The 8298-nt window shown below is 50.9% G+C and overlaps 1 long non-coding RNA gene across 1 annotated transcript in view; it reads right to left on the bottom strand.

The window, feature by feature from the left end:
• Nucleotides 1-925: 925 nt before the first annotated feature.
• Nucleotides 926-8298, bottom strand: part of LOC110304090 — an 8653-nt gene continuing 1280 nt past the window's right edge. The window contains exon 3 of the long non-coding RNA XR_002379011.1: nt 926-1048. This is a non-coding gene — a long non-coding RNA (uncharacterized LOC110304090). The remainder of the gene's footprint in view (nt 1049-8298) is intronic.

Below are 8298 nucleotides of genomic sequence, written 5' to 3'. Positions count from 1 at the left end.
AGGAGCCACAGTGTGAGCTTCGAGTGCTCGTGAGTGGCAGTTGGCAGCAAACACCACGGTGGCAAAGACACTCTGGTGAGGCTCTCCTGGCAAGCAGATGTGGTGTGTTGGAGGCTGCCCTGAGATTCAGCAGAGCCCAGGAGCACCCTGCCCGGAGCCACACATAGGCAGGCATCCTGTCCCTGGAAGCACTTTACCCTAGCTCCTGGGAGCTAGATAAGGCACTAGATAAGGCCCTAGGCTCAGAGTTACTGACTCAGGTACCACTGGGCAGAGCAGGATGGACAGGCAGGGTCCAGCCCCAGGCAGGAGGATGCTACTAACCCGTGAGGCTCCAGCCACAGCCAGGAGCACTGATGTTCAATGCTCACAAGCTTACGAGGTGGGATCATTCAGAAAGAGCAAGTTGGGGTGGCTTAGATGCCCAGGGAATGTTCCAGCAAGATCTTCCTTGATGCTGCATCCTTCCAGGTATCCTCCATTTACCCGGTGTACAGCAAACTCAAATCCTGTCAACCACATGTCCCACAGGGGGATTGCACACAGGTCTTGCCTGAGCCAGGCACAGACGTTTCTCCATCTATTCCAGAGAACATCTCAGGGTGCATGGCTGTCATTTATGCAGTAACCTGGGGAATTCAGTGCTGTGGGCTGTACAGCTGAGGTTGGTTGACTAGCTTCCATGTTTCATGCAGGTTTCCAGGGACCCACATCCAGCCTGAATCTGCAGAGAGAGGCAAGCCCAGCCAGACTCTGGATGTGGACAGATGAGTGCTTATACCTATGAAAACAGAATCTCTGCCTTGCATCAGGGCATCTCTGGGTGGGGGTGTCTCCATGCTGTGGGATGTCAGTATGTTCCTAGGCAGTCACAGCCCTTTCCCCTGCTGTCCCCCAGGCCTTTGAGACCCAGCATTACTCCACCCAGTTTATTCTGTGGTTCCCTCATAGTAATCCTGGTGGAGACTTAGTGGGAATCGACTTCATGTTTACACATAGGAACGCTTGGCTCGTGTCTTGCCCAGATTTCTTACCCCGATCGTCAATTCTGGAGAGACAGAGAAAGAGAGAGAGAGAAAGCAAAACAACTTAAGAAGCAAGCTCTCAAGACCGTATAGAAACCAACCCAGAGCTGGTAGCTCGCATCAGTCAACAGCCAGTCCCACACCCATCCGTTAGGACCAGAAAGGCTTGTGGTCGCATCACCGATGACGGTTTGCTAAAGGAGACATCACCTCCCACCTGAATGCCAAGAGGGTTGGCTGGGGACATGTGTGGACTGGCACGGAACAGAATGATCTCACTGTTAGGCTTCAAAGTCAGCTGTGCCCTGCACAGCCGAGCCATCCTCCCAGGAGTGGGAGGTGTTCCCTGCCTACATGCAAGGTCTCCTTACATAGCCTCCGTTCCTTTTGTCTTGGTATGTAGCCCAGGCTAGCCTTGTACTCGGGATCCCCTTCCCTCAGCCTCATGAGCTGGGATAGTAGGCTTTCTGAGTAGAAGAAGCCAGGCTCCCCAGGCTAAAGAAACAGTTCTACGACATGATAACATTAAAAGAGGCATCAGTCCACAGATGGACATGAACTGACTGACCATTTCTGCTGCATCTCAGCTTCAGCTCTCGTGTAAACTGAAACCTAGTGTCACACAGGTTTTCTGATGCAGGGTTTTTGGTGACACCTACATGGCTCCCAGAACTTCCTCTGGACACAGTGGGACTGGTCTACGAGTAGCCAGGATAGAGGTGGCTCCATTCCACTATCTCTGACAATCTGATTGGACTACTGCTGGAGCATCTCGAGAACCAATGTCAACGTGAAAACCTGGGGCCCCACCACCAGGTCCACTCTCATGATGGCCACTTCATTTCCTGGATGGGCGGTGGCTCTGCCTGTTTCAGGTAAAGAGGTGACGGTGAAAGACAGGTCAGGGGCAGTGTCACTGTGGGGAGTGGCTCCTGTGGAAGTCTAGGCCCTGCCAGCTGATAGAGACCCAGGTAGCGAATTGGTGACTTATCTGAGCCTCATCTGGATGGGGCAGCCCCATGTGGCCCCCTGTGTAGATGGGAATAAGTGTAACAGCAGGAGCCAGGGCACAGGAACTGACAGGCTCTAAGAGCATCCCATCTGATAGTTACATGGACAGCCCACTTGCCAGGAAAAAGCTGGCTCTTGGCTAGCCTAGGACTAGGATTCTGGGTCTCCTGGATTCCAGCAGTGTTGTCCCAGGCCCCTTCAAGGGTCTAAATAGACCCCACTGGGCAGTGTATTAACCCATCTCCTGAGAGTGAGAGTTAGAGAGGGTGGGTGGCCTACAGGATGTCTCTACCACCAGATGCCCAGACATTAAGCAGTCAGTATCAGTAGATACCGAGCAGAGGGCCAGCTACTGCTCTGTATCAAAACTTTAGTCTTTGACCCCAAGCTTGTTAGGACATCAAGCGTGTGTACTGAGGGGGCACAGATGGCCGAGGCTGGAGGTCCCCATTGTAGCTGTTGAACCAGCCCTGTCACCCAGGGGAAGGGCTTGTGTTCCTCTAGTCCCTAGCACTCCCCACATCTTTCTTGAGTCTGCTGTCTGCTCATTAAATCCCTGCAGGCCGCCCCAGAGGGTGAATCCATCTCACTACACGGTAAACACTGTCCAGAATCGATGGCAGCTGGGGTGGATGGGGCCTCGGAGGGCTCAGGAGCTGTTGGGAGCCAGCCAGAGTCTGTGTTGCCCTGGCAGGATGCCGGGGCACTTGGCTCAAGGGTATATCCCTGGGACGTGCCGGGCCAGGCTTCTGCAAGAACCTGTGGACAGCACAGTGTTTGGGGGCCCCTTCCTCCCAGGTGCATGGCCAAGTGCTCCCAACCCTGGCACCAGTGCCCTCCCCTGGGTTATGGAACACCAAGGTGTGGCTGGCATGGGTGTGTTCCCATTAATCACAGTTTCCGTTGTTTTAATCTTGTCTGCTACAGAGCAGTTCATATCCTTGGACTCCAGCTGCTATAGACAACAGCACTGTGGATAGCTGACACATACTGTGTGCTACAGCCACAGGGACACACTTCCTCCAACGAGGCCACACCCCCTCCAAAAGGCCACACCCACTCTAAAAGGCCACACCTCCTAAAAGTGCTGCTCCCTCTGGCCAGGCATTCAAACCTATGAGTCTATGGGACCAAACTTCTTCCAACCACCACAATAGCAGTGTTACAAGGAACACAGATCATTCTGCTTGTGTCTTGAGAACCTGAGAGAAGGTGACTTTAAAGACAGTGGACTGATTTGTGGAACAGTGGAAATTTCAGGATAGCAGAATATTCGAGCCGGTGCTGAGCAAGCAGCTGTGACTGTTAGAGACAGGCACCATTAAAGAGACAACTCCTGTGCTGATCTAGCACCATAGGAAACCTCACCCTCCAGAGGCTCCCTCCTGTTTAGCTCCAAATTTATTTAAAGGAAAAACAAAACAAACAAACAAAAAAAGACCCTAAGCTGAAAGGTTCCCTGTTGCTCAAGAGCAATGGCCAAGAAAAGTGTTTCCTTACAGTCAGCATACACAAGTTGGCAGAGCTTGTGGCAGGAGTGAGGTGGGGTGGGTGGTGGGTGGGTGGGGGTGCACGTAATCCATGAGGTAATGGTCTTAGAGGCATGGAAGCTGGACTGTTGAGGTGGTGTGGAAATCCACTGAGGCCAGTGTGTGGCAGGGTTGGAGTCCTTGCAGAGAGACCCAGACAGGCTGTTGTCTGAAGTTGTAAAGGTAAGGCCTAGGTTGCAGTGGAGGTCCTAGGGCATTGGAAATGCCAGGATCACAGGACAGGCACTGAACAGAACTATAGGAACAGGATAGAGCTGGTCCAGGAGAATCAGTGTCTGCTGAGGGCAGCGGAGCTGGAGGGATGAGGGCTGAAGCTGTCTAAGTCTTTTATAGCCCAGGAGCCCAGAGGATTACAGCACCCAGACACCAGACAGGGAGCTGTAGTGTTTAATGTTTGCCCTACTGTAGTTAGATCTTGTTTTGGTCTATTTATTCCCTCCTTCCCTCCTCTCTTCTTCCCTGCCTCTCTCCCTTTCTCCCTTCCTCCCTCTCTCCTTCTCTTCCTCCCTCATTCCCCTAGGGTCTCTTACTATGTAGTCCTAGCTAGCCTTGAAGTTGCTATGTAGAACAGGCTAGCCTAGAACACAGAGGTCTACTGTCTCTTCTCTCCAGTAGTGGGATTAAAGGGTCTAGCTGTTCCCACTCTGTCTTTGTTCTTCCTTTTGGGAATAGGATCATTTACTCTGCGCTATATATTGGGAGTACATGACTTGGTTTTGTTTTATAGCAACTCACAGGAGACTTTGGATTTATAAAGTGTTGGAATTGTTCGAGACTATGAACAATAGAGACTTGTGAAGTTGGACTGAATGCATGATGACACACATGGTCATGAGCTTGTGAGAACAAGGAGTAGAAAATTATAGCTCCAGAGGGATGTGTTTGGGTGTCAGGTTGACAAGTCAGGCAGATTATGATCGCTAGCTTTTATCATCGACTTACAAGAACCCAGAATCCCTTGGGCGATGGGTCTCTATGCATTCCTTAGTGGGGGTAGCAGGGGTTACCTTGATTACATTAACTGACATTGGAATACCCATCTTAACTGTGGATGGTGCCATTTCCTGGATGGGCTTCCTGGACTGTATGAATGGAGAAACTGTGCTGAGCTCAGGCATGCTTTCAAATGGCTTCCTTGACTTCCCCACTATGGTGGATTATAACCTGGAATTGTGAGCCCGAAGTAATCTTTTCTTCCTAAGATGCTTTCCTCAGGGTATTTTGTTGTAGCAAGCAGAAAAGAGACCAAGAAGGTGGTGGAGGGGCAGTGAGGAGGGACAGTCAGGGCTGAAGGGACATGGTCCCAGGGTAATGATGAGGCTTTCTGGGCTGGGTGTGAAGCCCTGCAGGTGGTTAGATACAAGTCCAGGGCTTCTGTGTAGAGGCCATGTGGGCAGTGAGCAGATCCCAAACTGGTACTGAGGGCAGGGAAGAAATCTCATCGTGACGGTGCCTGTGCAGTCAAGGAGGCTAGGTTGCCTCTGACCTGTTCATCAACAATGTGTGCTTGTCTCCATCATAGATTTAGTGAGTTCTTTTCAGAATTGTGAGTAAATACAGATTGGCTAAAGACAGCAAAACTCACCAACGTCCCAACTCCCTATATACCTTCCTGATTGGGTCTAGTCTATCCATCCACCTCTTCTCTAATGGCCCTGCTGGGAGGTCATTTTGTGCTCCCTATGTCCTCTCTTGACAGGCCATGTATGCCCTTCAGGGGCCCTGAGTGACCTCTCACAAATACAGGTGTGTCTGTTTGACACAGCTCTTTTGTAAAGTTGATCACTTCCATATTCTGAAATGATATGGAAAATAACGGTATTATGTTGCTTATGTGTTGTGTGTGTGTTATGCATATTAGGGTGTTCTTATGTTTTTTTCTCTGCCTAATGTTGGGACTGTCCCCCATTGTATGCCCATGGAGGGTGCAGGTGTCACCCAGCCCATCTGAGCCCACATTGTCCCTTTCACAGATTGGGTGGTGGATGGACAAATAAGCAAGCTGTCTGAACCAGGTTCTGGCTAGTGTCACCCAAGTGAGTGGCACTGCCCTTTCCCTGAGCTGCTGTCTGCAGGCCCATCGTAGGGGACAGCCACCACCAAAACGACAATAGCACCAAGAAGTAGAAGAGACAGGACTCAAAACTTGGGAAGACTCAAATGAGCAATAGGCACTGGAAGTGGCTTAGCATCTCTGGTTACCAAGGAGACAGTGAGATGGCAGAGTAGATACACCATTAGGGGTACCACTGATAAAACTGCAAGAGTTGTGGTAGCAACATGGTGCCCTCATGGACAGCGAGGATCTCCTAAGAGGTCACACAGAAGGGCTGGGATGAAGAGAGTCATGCCATGAGAGAGATGACAGCTGAGACAAAATCAAAGAATCCTAGAACAGCGATTCCTAGCACTCGGGCGAATGGCCATAGCCTGACCACACTTGGCTGCCTCTCTGATGCGGCATATCAAGTGGCAAGCTTGTGGAACGCCTCCTGTCTCCATGCCTGAGGCCAGATGCTCCGCACCTTTCTAGTCAACCTGTGGAAGCCCTAAGAGCGTTTTGGAGGAAATCTGAGGGAAAGAAAAAAGAATAAAAATGGCTTAAATGGATTGAATGCTCATTTCTCTAAGCAAGATGCTCCCACACAGGGACTCTGTGCTCCTAGTTTATTGTCAACCTCAATACTCGGATGCTAATTTTTTTGTTTGTTTTGTAATGATTTATTTATTTTTTTATGTATATGAGTACACTGTAGCTGTACAGATAGTTGTGAGCCATCATGTAATTGCTAGGAATTGAACTCAGGACCTCTGTTCTCTCTGGCCCCGCTCCCTCTGGCCCAAAGATGTATTTATTGTTGTATGTGAGTACACCGTTGCTGTCTTCAGATACATCAGGACAGGGCATCAGATCTCATTATGGATGGTTGTGAGCCACCATGTGGTTGCTGGAATTTGAACCTTTGGACCTTTGGAAGAGCAGTCAGTGCTCTTAACCACTGAGCCATCTCTCCAGCCTTCGGATACTAATTTATAGTCCCCGGAAGACATCTTACCTGCCAGCCATCACCTATATATTCCAGCCAACTGAAGAGAGAAAGCATTACTTCCAGAGTGGTCAGTCAGACCAGGGTGTCGTCCTGCTTCTGGTTAGCTAAAAGACTAGAACGGAAATGATGAACGGGAGCTTCTGGGGCTCTTTGTCCCTCAGACATGGGGCAGGCCCAGGCTCATGTACTCAGTGGTCCGAGGGCCTCTCTCCTCACCAGGAGCCAGGCCACACTTTGCTACGCTCCGGCCTCATGCTCCAGCCTCTTTGGAGGGAGGTGAGTGGGATAGCACTGGATTCTGTCTCCCTGACTTCCAGAGCACTGGGGCAGGGTTGAGGGGCTCATGCAGCTATGGCTGGATGAACTGCATCCCTGTATTGATCCCTAAAAATAACTATAGTTCAACATGGTTATTTTTAGCTTCAGGACTCAGGGAAGCCTGACACTATAGCTCAAAGCATACAAGTACGCCAGCACCTACGTGACTGGATGACCATTTTATCTGGAAGGCAGAACCTTCCAGAGCATGCATGACCTGTAGGGAGAGGTGCACGAGCCCATGAGGGTGGCTTTGTCCTGAGAGGAGCCAGCTGTGGTGCTGGGTAGTGAGCACCCGAGCCTGCTACTGTGCAGAGCCGAGTAATAGATTAACAAAGGTTTTCTTTCCATAGAGAAATCCTCTACCCAGATGGGCAGAGATGCTAAGATGAGGCCTGACTGGCAAATTGTTGAGCTCACTTGTGAAGATGGAAGAACCTAACACTTGGGGATGGCTTGGATGATGTCTTCTTCAGGTTGGGAGAGTGGACATCAACACCCACCCTAGTAACTCCTCAGTTACAATACAGGAACCAGGGATGGAGAATACCCACCTTTCCCCTACCAAGAGAGCAGAATCCTAAAGGAGCCACAGGCACTGGTATTCTCTTTACCCACGTTCAGAACAACAAGTAATCAGGGATGTTCAGAGACGAGCCAAAGCCCTGAGCTCCCCCGAAGCCAGATACACAGATTCTTGGACAGGTGGAGTGTGACCCACAGTCAGATTAGACAAAGAGCAGATGGCATCCCCCCTCAGAGTGCTGCCCCCCGGAAACACTGCTGGGTGGGAGGTTCACTCACTGCTGATGCCAACCCCAGAATTCAGAGAGGCTACAAGATTCCTGGGTAGGAGAGCTCTGGACCATAGGACTGGTGGACCACCAAGTAGATGTTCCAAGCTCCCCTGGCCACTGTCTCAAAGATGGTTCCCTGGGGCATAAAGATGAGGGCCCTGTTGGAGGAACGGTTCTGTTCTAGAAACAAGCATGACTCTTCCATTAAGAAGTGCATCCTGCGGAGCTGAGACAGCTGAGTAAAGCGCTTGCCGTTCCAGCATGAGGACCTGAGTTCACATCCCCAGCCACCCTTCGAAAAAGCCAGGCACAGGGATACATGCCTGAAATGCCAGCCCTGGGGATGTGGAGACAGGAGGGTCTGCAGGCATGCTAGCCTGAAAGTCCAGCCTATCAGTGAGCTGTGGGGTCAGTGACAGGTCCTGTTCAAAAAATAAGGTGGGGCCGGGTGGTGGTGGCGCACGCCTTTAATCCCAGCACTTGGGAGGCAGAGGCAGGCGGATTTCTGAGTTCGAGGCCAGCCTGGTCTACAGAGTGAGTTCCAGGA

This window comes from Mus caroli, chromosome 10, assembly GCF_900094665.2.
Source record: "Mus caroli chromosome 10, CAROLI_EIJ_v1.1, whole genome shotgun sequence".
Classification (NCBI taxonomy): Eukaryota; Metazoa; Chordata; class Mammalia; order Rodentia; family Muridae; genus Mus; species Mus caroli.
This window is presented reverse-complemented; position numbering and strand designations above follow the sequence as displayed.